Genomic DNA, 17,795 nt, shown 5'->3' on the forward strand with positions numbered 1-17,795 from the left:
GCAGCAGGGCAAAGAGAAAGAGAAGCAAGGTTGAGACAAGGTACAGCTAGAAGGGTTGTGGAGAATTGTGAAGTCAAAGGGAAAGATGATTGCAATGATGAGGGGATAAACATGATTAGAGGCTTCAAAGATCAAATGGGTTAGAGGCTCCAAAGAGGATGAAAAGTCCTTGGAGCTATAGAAAAGGTAACACATGATCTTGACCTCATTAGGCTGTCAGCCAGGTTGGAGAGCTGAAATTTACAGAGAAAGGAAACAAAACAAAACAACATAACCACCTTACAGTGTTTGAGCCACTGTGAGAGCAGGAAAACAAGGAGTCAGCAAAAGACACAGGCATTAGCAATTTGACCAAGTCCAGGTGTAACTTGAGTGTGAACTTTGCAAAAGAGAGAAATGAATATGTAGGAGGAAGACCCCATGCATAAAAATCACTGGATAGAGACTTATGCTATTTGGTAGTTTAATTAAACTGAGAGATGAGGGTATTTACACACTTGCATATGCATATATTGCCTGCTTCTCTTAATTTAAAAATCCCAGAACTAATCTAAATGTGAAAACAGATAAAGTAACTAAGCATGTCTAGTCTTGAAGGAGCTACCTATAGAATCAAATGAGCCAGTGCAAGTGATTAATTCTAGTGTCCACAGATATGGAGCAGAAACCAAGACATTTTCAGATCAAAGGTAGTTTTGTTGGTGGGCTCATTTAGTCATTGAAGTGACTGTATATGTGGTAAAAATAATAGGGGATTTTTATGTAAATACGGAGCATCTGTACCTAGAACCAAGCACAACTATCTTAATTTTATAAACGTCCAGTACTGCAGCTCCTGTAAGGGTTTGTTCTAAGGAGGTGTGCATTAGACTATGCCCATAGATTCATAAATAGAATTTATTGTGAAAGTTACTGTGCTACTTGGGTAAGTAGCTGTTTCAATTTGATGATAGAAAGTGTTCTGTGAAAAGGAACTATTATATGCTTTATATGCCTTGGCCATCTGAAGATGCAGAAGGACAGAAGACACAAGTGAGTCCGTTCTATCTCATATACAGTTATGAACAGTTGGATATGTTTAACATTTAGCAATTTGATTGATATTTTCCTGTTCCTTTACTTTTAATTACATCAGACCAGTTGGGGGTAAATGATGATTTCAAATCCTTAATCATTTTGCTGTCATTAGGTAGTGTTAATAGCGGTGTGCTGGAAGGTGTCCTGATTTCTGCTGACGTCTCCCACAGGAGAGCAATAGACTCATGGAATTTAAAGACCATTTGGGGTCAGGAACCAACCTGCGCCTTGTTCCTACCTTTATAAACTAAGATATTTGCTTACCACGTTCAGATAAAACTAATGGTGAATTTCTAAGGTGAACCTTGAGAAGAAAGGACGTTTATGTAACTGAAAATACCACCATTGCTGTCACCAGTAGAGTGTATCTTATTTTTGAAGGATGGAGTTACATGTTACGACTAGGAAAAAATTGTTTTCAATAAGATTAATTTCGATGAGCCTTTGTGCTTTGCAACCCAGTCAGAATTCTAATAGTGAGAAAATACTTCTATCCCAGTCAGAATACTATTTTATGCCTCCCCTTAAGAAATCAGGCATTTCCTTTAAGCAGCCAAATCCTATGCCATGATTATGCATGGGAGTGCACAGTGCGATACACTGCTGGCTTAGGTTCTATACAGAGCTGTCTTTACATTGCATTTCTTTCTTTTTGATAGTCTAGCTCCACAGTGAGAGCCTATCAAACCAGTAAATCTCGAGTGACCATGAGCCCTGGCTTCAGCTCCCAATGGAACAGCAGCCAACCCGCCTGGAATACGTACTCCTTTCCAAGAGCAAGCTTGCACTATCAATCCCACGCCAGCTATACCTACTGCACTGGGCACCCTGCTGTAAGTACTCCATTCTTCTGTGTTTAGTAGATTGACTGCTTAAGCAGGTACATTTTGAATCCAGAGTTGGTATCTCTCTATTAAGTGAGCACTATTTACAATGTTATAACTCTTCTATAACAAGAATATGCTATTATTGAGTAAAAGCGATGAGAAATGGAGAATGTCTTAAGCATTTAAATAGCACACTTGGATGATCTTTGCTGAACATTGGTGTCTTATTTAAAGTTGTTTCTAGGTGAAATTGGTTGGCAGAATTTTCAGAATGGTGTTGGTGTGAAGGCTGAATGTACATAGGTCTCTGGCTTTATTTTCTGACTTCCTCCTGGCTTTTCTTATGAATTTAGTTTGTTGTTTTTGCACTAGAGAGGGTGTCTTTCAAAGTGACAGTCCCATCACTTGCCTGGTTAGTATAAACAAATACTAACAGTTATAAATTCATTAGTAGGATTTTTTCCAGTTACTCGTACACAGAACTCTGAGGTTCTTGGCACAAATGACTCAAAGGGCAAGAGAAAGAAACATTTAGTGAAGAGAAATAAGCTCATGGAATCTGAGGACCTTCTAGAACAGAGTGCCTGTCTGCCATTGTTTTCTGTGTCTCAGTCCAGTTCTCGTACACGAAGGTTTTTGTTGTTGTAAATTATACCTATATGCTGGGAAAATTATGATGAATGCTGATTAGGAAGACACCTGTTTTCTGCTAAAAATATAAGTACTCTTGGTGAATGAGAGGCCTTTAAAAATAAGTCATATCTGTTTAAAACAAGTATACTTATAGGCCAGTATATATGAACTTTATGGTAACTACAAGTCAAAAATCTACAATAGATGCATATAAAACTAAATAAAGAGAAAAGAACCCAAGCTAAAACTGAAGAAAATCATCAAATCAGAAGGGGAGAAACTAAAAGAAGAAAAGAACAGAAAAGAACTACAAAAACACCAGAAAATAAGTAATAATATTGCAATAAACACATACCTGTCAATAATCACTTTAAATGTCAATGTACTAAATAATTCAAAAAAAGACATGAGTGGCTTATTGGATACAAACAAACAAACACAGAAAAGACCTAAGTCCCATCTGTATGCTGCCTACAAGAAAAAAAGAAAAAAAAAAGCTCACTTCAGAGCTAAAGACACATAGACTAAAAATGAAGGTATGAAAAAGATATTCCATAAAATGGAAAAGAAAATAAAGTTAGGGTAACAACGCTCATATCAGACCAAGTACAATTTAAAGCAAAGCGTGTAAGAAGAGACCAAAAGAGCACTGCATAATGAAAAGTTGGGGGTCAGTCCAAGAAGAGTCCACCACATTCACAAACATGTATGCACCTAATACAGGAGAAACAAAATATATAAAGCAAATATTACCAGACATAAAGGGAAAAATGACTGTAACCCAGTAATAGTAAGGAACTTTAACACCCAGCTTACATGAGTGGGTACATCATCTAAACACAAAGTCAATAAGGAAATGATAGCTTTCAGTAACACATTAGACAAGGCAAACTTAATAGATATCTACTGGATATTCTATCCCCAAACAGCAGAATATACATTCTTTTCAAGTGTAAGTGGGAATGTTCTTCGGGATAGATTACATGCTAAAACATAATAATCCACAATAAATTTAAGATTGAAATTATGTCAAGCATTGTTTCCAAAAACAAGGGTAGGAAACTAGAAATCAAATACAGGAAGAAAGTGGTGTGGGGAAAAAAAAACACATAGACATGTGGAGGCTAAAAATCTTGCAATTAAAAACAATGGAGCCATGAAGAAATCAAAAAAGAAATCAAAATGTACCTTGAGATGAATGACAATAACAACATAACTTCCTAAAATCTATGGGATGCAGAAAAGCAGTTTTAAGACATAAAAGTTATAACAAAACAGACCTATTCCCAAGAAATAAGGAAAATTTGAAGCAAACAACTGAACTTTCCATCTAAAGGAATTAGCAAAAAAAGAACAGGCAGAGCACAAATTCAAAAGAAGCAAGAAAATAATAAAGATCAGAGAGGAAATAAATAAAATAACGACAAAAATGATAAGCAAAGATCAATTAAACTAATAGCTGTCTTTTGGGAAAATAAACAGAATTGATGATCCAGGTTCATCAAGAAAAAATGTGTGAGTGCCCACATGAAATTAATTATGAAAGAAGAGAATTTGCAGGCAATATTGCTGTTGTTCAGTTGCTCCTTTGTGTCCAACTCTGCAACCCCATGGACTGCAGCATGCCAGGCCTCCGTGTCCTTCACCATCTCCCGAAACCCGCTCAAAGTCATGTCCATTTAGTCAGCAATGCCATCCAACCATCTTGTTGGATTGTCCCTTTCTCTTCCTGCCTTCAGTCTTCCCCAGAATCAGGCTCTTTCTAATGAATCAGCTCTTTGCATCAGCTGGACAAAGTATTGGAATTTCAGCTTCAGCATTGGTCCTTCCAATGAATATTCAGGATTAATTTCCTTGGGGATTGACTGGTTTGATCTCCTTTCAGTCCAAGGGATTCTTAAGAGTCTTCTCCAACACCACAGTTCAAAAGTATAAATTCTTGGGCTCTCAGTCTTCTTTATGGTCCAGCTCTCATAACCATACATGACTATTGAAAAAAAAAACATAGCTTTGACTATATAGACCTTTATTGGCAAAGTGATGTCTCTGCTTTTTAATATGCTGTCTAGATTGGTCATAGCTTTTCTTCCAAAAGGCAAGCATCTTTTAATTTCATGGCTACAGTCACCATTTGCAGTGATTTTGGAGCCCCAAAAAATAAAGTCTGTCATCTACTTGCCATGGAGTGATGGGGCTGGATGCCATGATCTTCATTTTTTGAATGTTGAGTTTTAAGCCAGCTTTTTCACTCTGCTCTTTCACCTTTATCAAGAAGTTCTTTAGTTCCTCTTTGCTTTTGGCCATAAAGATGGTGTCATCTGCATACCTGAGGTTATTGATATTTCTCCTGGCAATCTTGTTTCCAGCTTGTGCTTCATCCATCCTGGCATTTCATATGATGTACTATGGATAGTACTTAAATAATCAGGGTTACAATATACAACCTTGATATACTCTTTTCCCAATTTGGAACCAGTGTGTTGTTCCATGTCCAGTTTTAACTTTTGCTTCTTGACCTGCATACAGGTTTCTCAAGAGGCAGGTGAGGTGATCTTATATTCCCATCTCTTGAAGAATTTTTTATAATTTGTTGTGATCCACACAGTCAAAGGCTTTAGCATAGTCAATCAAGCAGAAGTAGATATTTTTCTGGAATTCTCTTACTTTTTCTATGATCCAATGGATGTTGGCAATTTGATCTCTGGTTCCTCTGTCTTTTTTAAATCCAGCTTGAACATCTGGAAGTTCACAGTTCACTTATTGTTGACCCCTTGCTTGGAGAATTTTGAGCATTACTTTGCTAGCATGTGAAATGAGATCAATTGTGTGATAGTTTTAACATACTTCAGTTCAGTTCAGTCACTCAGTCGTGTCTGACTCTTTGCCACCCCATGAATCGCAGCACACCAGGCCTCCCTGTCCATCACCAACTCCCGGAGTTCACTCAGACTCACGTCCATCGAGTCAGTGATGCCATCCAGCCATCTCATCCTCTGTTGTCCCCTTCTCCTCCTACCCCCAATCCCTCCCAGCATCAGAGTCTTTTCCAATGAGTCAACTCTTCGCATGAGGTGCCCAAAGTACTGGAGTTTCAGCTTCAGCATCATTCCTTCCAAAGAAATCCCAGGGCTGATCTCCTTCAGAAGGGACTGGTTGGATCTCCTTGCAGTCCAAGGGACTCTCAAGAGTCTTCTCCAACATCACAGTTCAAAAGCATCAATTCTTTGGTGCTCAGCCTTCTTCACAGTCCAACTCTTACATCCATACATGACCACAGGAAAAACCATAGCCTTGACTAGATGGACCTTTGTTGGCAAAGTAATGTCTCTGCTTTTGAATATGCTATCTAGGTTGGTCATAACTTTCCTTCCAAGGAGTAAGCGTCTTTTAATTTCATGGCTTCTGTCACCATCTGCAGTGATTTTGGAGCCCCCCAAAAATAAAATCTGACACTGTTTCCACTGTTTTCCCATCTATTTCCCGTGAAGTGATGGGACCAGATGCCATGATCTTCCTTTTCTGAATGTTGAGTTTTAAGCCAACTTTTTCACTCTCCTTTCGCCTTCATCAAGAGGGTTTTTAGTTCCTCTTCACTTTCTGCCATAAGGGTGGTATCATCTGCATATCTGAGGTTATTGATATTTCTCCCGGCAATCTTGATTCCAGCTTGTGCTTCTTCCAGCACAGCATTTTGCATGATGTATTCTGCATATAAGTTAAATAAGCAGGGTGACAATATACAGCCTTGACATACTCCTTTTCCTATTTGGAACCAGTCTGTTGTCCCATGTCCAGTTCTAACTGTTGCTTCCTGACCTGCATACAAATTACAGAAATACAAACAATCATAAGAGAATATTATAAACAATTATATTCCACCATATTGGGCAACCTAGGAAAATGGATAAACTCCTAGAAATATAGAATTTTCTAAGATTGTTTTTCAGTCACTATGTCGTGTCTGACTCTGTGACCCCATAGACTACAGCATGCCAGTGTTCCTTGTCCTTCACTATCTTTCAGAGTTTCCTCAGATTCATGTCTATTGAGTTCATGAGGCTATATATAATCATCTGATTCTCTGCCACCCCCTTCTTCTTTTACTTTCAATTTTTCCCAGCATCATGTCTTTTCCAGTGAGTCAGCTCTCACATCAGGTAGCCAAAGTATTCTAAAACTGATTCTGGAAGCAATGGAAAAACAGAATAGACTGTTTACTAGTTTTGACATTGAATCAGTAATCAAAAAACTTCCAACAAACCAAGGTCCAAAAGAAGGGTTAATATCTTTTTTTCTCAATTTGTGCCAAAAATTGAAGAAGATTGAACATTTCCAAACTCATTCTACAAGGTCAGTGTTACTCTGAAATGAAAAATAGACAAAAGCACTAAAAAAATTAAATTTAGAAGCCAATATCCCTGATGCACATAGACATAAAAATCCTCAGCAAAATAGTAGCAAACCAAACTCAACAATCTATAAAAAGTATCATACATCATGAGCGAATGGGATGCATTCCAAAGATGTAAGGATAGTTCACTATTTGCAAATCAACCAATATGATATGCCACATTAACAAAACTAAGAGTAAAAATCCCATGACCATTTCCATAGATACAGAAAAAGCATTTGATAGAATTCAACATCCATTCATGATAAAAGCTCTCAACAAAGTTATTGTAGAGGGAACATACCTCACCATAACAAAGACCATCCATGACAATGTCACAGTTAACATTCTCAATGGTGAAAAGTTTCAAGGATTTTCCTCTAGGATTAGGAACAAGAAAAGGATGTCCACTCTTGCCATTTCTATTTAACATGGTATTGGAAATTCTAGCCACATCATTCAGACAAGAAAAAGAAATAAAAGGCATCTAAATTGGAAGAGAAGAAGGAAAACTTTCACTATTTGCAGATGACAAATATGTAAAAAAAACCCTAAAGTCTCCACCAAAATCTAGTAGAACTATTTATGAATTCAGTACAGTTGCAGGATACATGATTACAATATAGAAATCTCTCACATTTGTATATGCTAATAATGAATAATCAGAAAGAGAAATCAAGAAAACAATCACATTTACAAATGCATGAAAAATAAATAAATAAATAAATACCTAGGAATGCATTTAACCAAGAAAGTATAAGACTTGTACTGTGAAAACTTTAAAACATTGATAAAGGAAATTGAAAACAATGCAAATAGATGAAAAGATACCCTGTGTTCATGGATTGGAAGTATTAATACTGTTAAAATGTCTATACTACCCAAGCAACTACAGAATTAATGTAATCCCTAACAAAATACCCATGAAATTTTTCATATTATTATAACAAATAATCCTAAAATTTCTATGGAATCATAAAGGACCCCAAAGAGCCAAAGTAATCTTGAAAAAAATCAAAGCTACAGGTATCATGTTCTGTAACAGATTATACTACAAAGCTCCAGTCAACAAAATAGTATGGTTTTGGCATGAAAAACGATGTGTTGATCAATGGAACAGAATAAAGAATTCAGAATAAACCCACACACATATGGTCAGTTACTGTATGACAAAGGAAGCAAGAATATACAATGGAGGAAAAGACAATCTCTTTAACAAGTATTGTTAGGAAAACTGGATTGCTGCTGCTGCTGCTGCTAAGTTGCTTCAGTCGTGTCCGACTCTATGCGACCCCATAGATGGCAGCCCACCAGGCTCCCCCATCCCTGGGATTCTCCAGTCAAGAACACTGGAGTGGGTTGCCATTTCCTTCTCCAATAGAAAAACTGGACAACTACATGCAAAAGAATAAAATTGCACTTCTTTCTCACACCATATACAAAAATAAAGTCAAAGTAAATGAAAGACTTAAATGTAAGGCCTGAAACTGTAAAAATCCTAGAAGAAAACCTAGGTAGTATGCTCTTTCTCATGGGTATTAACAATATTTTGTGCATATGTCTACTTAGTCAAATCAAACAGAAGCAAAACTAAGTAAATGAAACTATATGAAACTAAAAGGCTTTTGCATAGTGAAGAAATTATCAACAAAATGAAAAGACAACCTACCAAATGAGAGAAGATGTTTGCAAAGTATATGTCTGTTATGGGTTAATATCCAAAATATGTTAAGAACTCATACTACTCAATGCAAAAATAACATGATTTAAAATTTGGCAGAGGATCTGAATAGACATTTTTCTAAAGAACATTTACAGATGGAATTCTCTGGGGGTTCTGTACATCCATTTCAGGGGCACAGGTTCCTTCTCTGTTTGGGGGACTAAGATCTCACATGCTGAATAGTATAACCAAAGGGGAAAAAAAAAGAATATATACAGATGGCTAATAGTTAACATGAAAAGGTATTCAATATCACAGATAATCAGATAAATGTAATTCAAGACTACAATGAGCCATCACCTCACACCTGTCAGAATGGCCATCATCAAAAATAACAAGTGTTGGTAAAGATGTGGAGAAAACTAAATCTTATGTACTGTTGGTCGGAGTGTAAATTGGTGCAACCACCATGGAAAACTGTGTGAAGTTTCTTCAAAAAAGTAAAAATAAAACTGTCATATGATTCAGCCATATCATACCTGGGTATTTATCTAAAGAAAAGGAACATTTTAATTTGAAAAAAGTATATGCAGCCTAATGTTCATATCAACCTTATTTACAATAGCTAAGATATGGAAACAACCCAACTGTTCACTAACATCAGTTCACTTGAGTCGCTGAGTCGTGTCCGACTCTTTGCAACCCCATGAATCGCAGCACGCCAGGCCTCCCTGTCCTGTGAGATGTATATACTTACATATATCCACAATGGATTATTACTCATCCATAAAAAATAAGTTTGTCTTTGTGACAACACAGCTAGACTTGGAGAGTGTCATGCTTAGTGAAATAGGGCAGAGAAAGACAAATACTGTATGTTTTTTGCTTATATGTAGAATCAAAAAAATAAAAAGGAAATGAGCTCACAGATACAGAGAGGAAAGTAGTTGCTATCAGACAGGAGAGGGGTTAGGGGAGAGGCAAGACCGTTTAAGGGGATTCAGAGGTACAAACTGCTCCGTATGCAAGAAGTGTTACAAGATGTAATACACAGAGCAAGGAGTGTTGACTATTGTATAATAACTTTATTTGGAGTATGAAGTGAAGTGAAAGTCACTCAGTCATGTCTAACTCTACAGTCCATAGAATTCTCCGGGCCAGAATACTGGAGTGGGTACCCGTTCCCTACTCCAGGGAATCTTCCCAACCCAGGGATCGAACCCAGGTCTCCTGCATGGCAGGTGGATTCTTTACCCGCTGAGCCACCAGGGAAGACCAGGAATACTGGACTGGGTAGCCTATCTCTTCTCCAGAGGATCTTCCCAACCCAGGAATAAAACCAGGGTCTCCTGCATTGCAGGCAGATTCTTTACCAAGTGAGCTATCAGGAAAGCCCTATTTGGAGTATAATTTATTGAATTACTATGTTGTATACCTGAAACTTATATGATATTATAAATTAACTATACTCCAATTAAAAAAATTAAAGATCCTATATGCTTCTCACAATAACTCCTTTAATCATCAGTAGAGAAACACGAATTCTTCAGTGTTCAGAAGGCCCATTGTGACTTCTGCATTTTGGCTCTTCTTTTTGCATTTCAAGGTTATGGAATCATGAAGTGTCCCAGGATTCTAAATTGAGATAATTTGTCTCCAATATCATGATGTAAAGTCACTTAAGGGAAGACACAATGAATTCACTCATTATGTAAATTGGTGTAACCTTGTTATAAGACGATTTGGAAAAAAATATCAAAATTTAAATTGCACGTAGCTTTGACTCAATAATTAAATTTTTGGCATTTCACTGGACATATACAAGATGTATTCCTAAGGATGATGCTTGCAATATTTTTTACAAGTACTTGGAAAAAGAACCTGAACAAGCTTCATTCGTTTTCATTTATCCATGCTTTCAAAAATGTGTGAAGCATGATTATGTAATCATTGTATTCCATCATTCTTCTAGCTGAAAGAGGCTCAGAAGTGAAAGAAAAAGTCTTAATCTCAGGGGGCTTCCATTCTGAGGAATAGGGAAGCTGGCAACTACATAAACAGACATATGAATTAATAAAAGGAAGCAAACCAGAAAATACTAAGCAAGGTTCAGTGTTATGTGGAAACTCAAAATAGGTTGAAATGATGGAGAAGAACAAGGTGGCTCCATGAGTTGTATTTTCAGCAGGTCGTCAATTGGGAGCCAGGTTTCCTCTGAGATCCAGATAAAACTTAATGTTAGTCTTGACATTGCTTTCATGGATGTGACATGAAAAGCACAGGCAACCAAAGCTGAAACAAACAACTGGGGTTTCCCAAATTGAATTGCTTCTGCAAAGCATACAAAAACAAACAAACAAGACCCTGAAAAAAAACAATCAATAGAATGAAGAAACAACATAATAAATTAGGGAATATTTTCAAATTATAATCTAATGAGGGGTTAATGTCCAGAATATATAAGGAACTCAAACAACTTGAATAACCCTGGTTAAAAAATGAACAATGGATCTGAATAGACATTTCTCCAAAGAAGACATAAAAATAACCAACAGATAGAGGAAAAATTGGGGCTTCCCAGGTGGCACTAGAGGTAAAGAATCCGCCTGTCAATGCAGGAGACACAAGAGATGAGGGTTTGATCCTTGGGTCAAGGACGATCCTCTGGAGAAGGAAATGGCAACCCACTCCAGTATTGCTTGGAAAATTTCCATGGACAGAGGAGACTAGTGGGTTATAGTCTATGGTGCCACAAAAAGTCCTGCAAGACTGAGCAACTGAGCGCACACACACAGACACAGAGGAAAAAGTTACTCAGCATCATTAGTTATCAGGGACATGCAAATCAAAATCACAATGGGCCAGTACTTCACACCTGTTAGAATGGTTATTATTAAAGAGAGAAAAGGTAAACGTTGGCAAGAACGTGGAGAAAAGGAAACCTTTGTACACCCTTGGTGGAAAGGTAAATTGGTCCAGTCACAATGGAAAGCAGTATGGTAATCCCTTCAAGTGATAAAAACAGAGTTGCCATATACACGGATATCCAAATGAAATGGAGTGCCCAGTATTAATTAAATTTATTAGCAAAAGATAGAAAGAAAGAAAAAAGAGCTCTGACTATGCAGAGATCACCAGGAAGAGGTCAGAGCACTCCAAACAGAGGAGACAGAGTGGAGCATCAGAGGCAGGACTGAGCCTGAGTGTCCTCCACCCAGACAGAGCTGGTGCGCCCTGAGCCGGCCTGCGGAGGAGGGAAGGGGGGCAGGTCGACCAGGGTCTGCGGCTCTCTGCAATGCATAGGGAGTTTGCATTTTATTTAAGCCTGGTGAAAACCTTTGGAGTGTTGGAAGCAAGGAAATTAAATTACATGATTTAGTATATTTTAGGACTGAGTTGGGCTGCTGAGTGAAGAATTTCTGGTAACAGAAAAAGAAGGAAATCAGAAAATCCGATTAGGGTAATATTACATATACACACATAGAAAAGCATGTGTGCATGTCTGTGTACACGTGTGTGAGTTTACTTCTGTAAAACGGAACTGAAGGCCTATAGTGAGAGGATGACTTTTTCTTATATATCCTTTGATTTGTTGAATCTTCAAAAATGTTTGCAACTTGTTTTCATAATAACAAAAGACAAGTTGCATATATATTAAATAAATATTTTTAGTAAATGGTTGCCTATCTAAATTGTCTCATTAGCTTTTCCCTTCAGTCATTATTTGTCAAGCCAAATTATAACAAATTATAATTTAATGCAGCATTTCAAGTCATACTCTTACTGGCCTCAAGGCCATCTGTAAGTAGCTGACACTGAGCACTTAATACTTTTCAAACTCTGAACTGAGCACCTTTATGCATATTATATACATATATGTGTTCAGAATAGACCTAGGATGCAGTTACTTGTATTATCATTGTTTTAAGGATTAGTGAAATAAAGCCTAGAAAAATTAATATCTTGCCCAGAGTTACATAGCTAGTAGTGAGATTTGAGATTCAAATGTTGGCAGTCAGGTTTCCAACCTGCATTCTTATCCTTTAGTTTTTGTATATTGTATGCCTTGTCATTGAGTCCCTGTGTCTTTATTTACATGTTGAGAATGATTCTGTGACTGTACCTCAGATACAACTCTTTTTAATCATTTAATTTAAATATGCATGTACCTCTCAATACTCCTTAGAGATACGCTTGTATTTGTAAGATATTCCATTGTAGGCCTGGAGTCTGGAATAAAGAAAATAGGTATTATTCTGTCTTGGAAACCACTGGGATAATCACGGGATGTCTAGCCACTTTTTTGTGCTTCAAAATCCAGAAACTGATACTTTCTTTTGTTAACACCACTGGGAGTAAAGTGAGTCAAATATGGAAAGTAGAAGCCAAAGATTAGAATATACTTTAAAAAATAGTCATAGGTGTTGTACTTCTGATTTCAAGGATACTCTAAGGATCAGTTTTAAAGCCTACTTGACATTCTCCCATTATTTCAACAGTTAAACTTTCTTTTGCATTTTCCTCCCCTGCCTAATCAAATGGCATTGAACTCTTGACTCCAAGATCAGTGCCCATTTAATTCTGCCACTGCTGTATAAAGGGAATGATGTTATCTGGTAATAAACCAGTTGACCAATATAGGGAGACTTGGAAAGCTAGCTTATGATGACAACATACAAAAATGTTGACAGCCTCCTAACTTTAACATGGGTCCCTATTGCAATCAAAATACTAGAGAAATCATTTGGGCTCCAAAATGACAGTGTATCCCACAGCTGCCACGCAGTATAAGATCCACAGGGGTTTTGTGGTTCAAACCACAGAAACGGAATTCCATTCTGAAGAGACTGCCCGTGATTTTCTTGAGTCATATAATTTAGTAGGCTTTAATGAAGCTGCAAATGTTCTGCCTGCCTTGTGAGAGTTTGGCCCTTTTTCCTAAGTTTCTGGTTTGATTGAAGATTTCCAGCTCCCCAGCTTCCTGGGGTTAGGAGGGTGTCAGCCAATGCGATGTTTGTGTGGTCACTAGTTGCTTCACTCCCCTGCTACTGAGGAATGCTGATGCCCTCCAAGTGTCTGGTTAGTTAACTTGCTACCAGTAGCCCATAGAAACCTCAGAATACAGCCAGGCCTCTTCCTGACTGAGTAAACCCTCTGTCCACTGTGCACCTTTCCTATGGCTGCGGTAACTAATTACCATAAGCGTGAGAGCTTTAAACACAGGATTATTCTCTTATATTCTGGAGGTTGGGAGTCTGAAATGGGTTTTCCTGAGCTGGAAACACGTATTAGCAAGGCTGCACTCCCTCTGGAGTTTCTAGGGGCAAATCTATCCCTTGCCTTTTCCAACTTCTAGCAATATGTTCCTTGTATACCTTGGCTCTTGGGTTATTCTTCCATTTTTAAGGCTAGCATCATAGCATCTTTGTACCTATTTCTCCTTCGTCTTCACTCTGCCTTTTCTGTAGTCAACTCTCTCAGATTCTTTTTCACAAAGATACTTGTGATTACACTTAACAGCCCATCCAAATAAGGCAATAATCTCCTCACCCAAAGATCATTAACTTAATGACATCTGTGAAGTTCTTTTGCCACATAACACATCTTCCAGGAATCAGGTTTTGAACTTGTGGATGGACTATTATTCAACTACCACAATAATACTCCTCAGTGACTCAGTGGCTAATTCTGAGCCATTGGGTAATTTAATCAGGGCTTCCTGAAATTTATGAGACATTTCACTGAGGGATATAATGTGAGAGGGGATTTTTTAGGGATCAGTTAAGTTCAGTTCAGTCGTGCCCAACTCTTTGTGACCCCATGAACCGCAGCACGCCAGGCCTCCCTGTCCATCAACAACTCCCAAAAACCACCCAAACCCATGTCCATTGAGTCAGTGATGCCATCCAACCATCTCATGCTCTATCATCCCCTTCTCCTCCTGCCCTCACTCTTTCCCAGAATGAGGGTCTTTTCAAATGAGTCAGCTCTTTGCATCAGGTGGCCAAAGTATTGGAGTTTCAGCTTTAGCATCATTCCTTCCAATGAACACCCAGAACTGATCTCCTTTAGGAAGGACTGGTTGGATCTCCAGTCCAAAAATCTTCTCCAACATCACAGTTCAAAAGCATCAATTCTTTGGCACTCAGGTTTCTTTATAGTCCAACTCTCACATCCATACATGACTACTGGAAAAACCATAGCCTTGACTAGATGGACCTTTGTTGGCAAAGTAATGTCTCTGCTTTTTAATATGCTATATAGGTTGGTCATAACTCTCATTCCAAGGAGTAAGCGTCTTTTAATTTCATGGCTTCAACCACCATCTGCCGTGATTTTGGAGCCCAGAAAAATAAAGTCAGCCACTGTTTCCTCATCTATTTGCCATTAAGTGTTGGGTCTGGATGCCATGATCTTACTTTTCTGAATGTTGAGCTTTAAGCCAACTTTTTCACCCTCCTCTTTCACTTTCATCAAGAGGCTTTTGAGTTCCTCTTCACTTTCTGCCATAAGGGTGGTGTCATCTGCATATCTGAGGTTATTGATATTTCTCCCAGCAGTCTTGATTCCAGCTTGTGCTTCATCCAGCCCAGCGTTTCTCATGATGTACTCTGCATATAAGTTAAATAAGCAGGGTGACAATATACAGCCTTGATGTACTCCTTTTCCTATTTGGAACCAGTCTGTTGTTCCATGTCCAGTTCTAACTGTTGCTTCCTGACCTGCATACAAATTTCTCAAGAGGCAGGTCAGGTGGTCTGGTATTCCCATCTCTTTCAGAATTTCCCACAGTTTCTTGTGATCCACACAGTCAAAGGCTTTGGCATAGTCAATAAAGCAGAAATAGATGTTTTTTTGGAACTCTCTTGCTTTTTTGATGATCCAGCAGATGTTGGCAATTTGATCTCTGGTTCCTCTGCCTTTTCTAAAACCAGCTTGAATATCTAAAAGTTCATGGTTCACGTATTGCTGAAGCCTGGCTTGGAGAATTTTGAGCATTACTTGACTAGCGTGTGAGATGAGTGCAATTGTGAGGTAGTTTGAGCATTCTTTGGCATTGCCTTTCTTTGGGATTGGAAGGAAAATTGACCTTTTCCAGTCTTGTGGCCACTGCTAAGTTTTCCAAATTTGCTGACATATTGAGTGCAGCACTTTCACAGCATCATCTTTCAGGATTTAGAATAGCTCAACTGGAATTCCATCACCTCCACTAGCTTTGTTTGTAGTGATGCTTCCTAAGGCCCACTTGACTTCACATTCCAGGATGTCTGGCTCTAGGTGAGTGTGAGTGATCACATCATCATCATTATCTGGGTCGTGAAGATCTTTTTTATAATAAAGGTCTAAAATTGTCATAGTCTATGACAATTTAAAATTATTGACACTCACTGGCATATATTTGTTCTCAATCCACTGTTTTTCTTCTTATAAAATGAGATGATAACCACTCCAATATATATCTTAAAAGAAAATGTGAAGACAAGATGATTAAAACTCTACTAACATGTAATCCATAGCACTAGTGAAAAAAATCATACAGATGAAAAAAAAAATCCAGATATCTAGAGTGGCCTCTTCAACTTGAGATATAAAGTAGCAAAAAATAATATTCTAAATGTCAACTAGTTTAATAATATAATTGACAATTATATGAAATATACCATACTCTTTTTATTGACTATGGATGTTGATGATATATCATGTACATTTCTTAATAGTGTTCTTGCCTGGAGAATCCCAGGGACGGGGGAGCTTGGTGGGCTGCCATCTATGGGGTTGCACAGAGTCGGACACGACTGAAGTGACATAGCAGCAGCAGCAATATTTCTACTGCATTTCATTTGTAAATTTATTCCAATAATGTTCAAATAGTATATTGACTCAGGTGCTGGTTTTGATCTTTCATTTGATGCTTTTTGTCAGCAGCTGAGTGATAACCCTGTTTGCTTTATGATTTGCCACAGGGAACTACATCAAATGTCCAACAACTTCCTATGACCTGAGAGCCATGAAGTGTCTGGGGATCATGTTCATGGTAAAAGAAGGGGGTTCACTGGGCTGCCCTTCACACAAGCTCTCTAGAACCCCACCTCTGCTCTTCCCCCAGCTTTCTCTTCCCACACCTGGAATGGTGTCATTTGCGTGATGCTGGGGACATGGAGAGGAGGAGAAGGAAAGTGGGAACAGATAAAAAGTAGATGAGATGTATCTGGTCCTCACTGCTGAGTCCAGGAGCCTGTGTATTATTCTTCATGCCAACCACAAGGCAGTATGACCAGGTACAACCGAGCTCCATTGCCATGGAGACAATGCAGAAAGGGCTAAAGAAAAGAGATAAAGTAAATTAAGAAGTAACAGCTGTGTGGTCAGAGGCTGATGCTGCCTTGAAGTCCTGAAGGTTTCCGCTAAGGTCCTGTCTCTCTTTCAAGAGAATACCAGACAGGTAGGAGAGGAAACGTGGGCAGCCTAGGCCTAGAATCCTCTTTCTAAAAAAAATTCTGCCAGGAAAAGGGTGGAGACCACAGCACTGCCTGCTAGAGGACTCTCTTTTAGTTATGAGTAGGGTTCCAGGAGATTCCCTCTCTGGAAACTTTGTTTCTAAATACAGGAACAACTGCCTTCCATCAGGAATTAAGTTGTCAAATAAAATGAGGGTTTCACAAACCTATCAGAGAGGACATTAGCTCACACTGAAGGCATTTATTTTCTATCACGTCCATGACACCCAGTTGTCTTACTAGGTGCTCCCTGAACCCAGACCCACCGTGGACAGAGACAAGCGTTTCTTTGGGAATTATATAGAAGACATTAGAAAAGGTGCCAAGTCTCCTTTGCTCCTACACAAGGACTTTGTGTTCAAGGAAACCCAGCAACTTTGGAAATAAATGGAAAACATTTCAAGGAGTACTGAAAATCGACAGTTTTCAGAGAAATAATGACCAGATCTTCAGCTTCCGTGACTTTTCTTTTGTAAACAGATTGCCCTATAAATTACCCATATTCCAATAGCTGGGTCACCATCTAGCCTGATTTTCCTGGTTTATGTTTATTTCTTACAGTTGTTATCAACTAGCGTTCCCTCTTGCTTTCAAAAATGTTCAAGTTGAGAAGATATTTTCTATGATCTCCTTGCTGCTGCTGCTGCTAAGTCGCTTCAGTCGTATTCAACTCTGTGTGACCCCATAGACGGCAGCCCATCAGGCTC

General features: G+C 38.3%; 1 long non-coding RNA gene across 1 annotated transcript; it reads left to right on the forward strand.

Moving 5' to 3' along the window:
• Window positions 1-1,208: 1,208 nt before the first annotated feature.
• Window positions 1,209-17,543, forward strand: LOC133234990 (uncharacterized). Its single transcript, XR_009732387.1, has 3 exons — window positions 1,209-1,910; window positions 16,555-16,625; window positions 17,332-17,543. It is a non-coding gene; the product is annotated as an uncharacterized LOC133234990 (long non-coding RNA).
• The last annotated feature ends 252 nt before the right edge of the window (window positions 17,544-17,795 follow it).

The sequence above is a fragment of the Bos javanicus genome, chromosome 22 (assembly GCF_032452875.1).
Source record: "Bos javanicus breed banteng chromosome 22, ARS-OSU_banteng_1.0, whole genome shotgun sequence".
NCBI classification, from domain to species: Eukaryota; Metazoa; Chordata; class Mammalia; order Artiodactyla; family Bovidae; genus Bos; species Bos javanicus.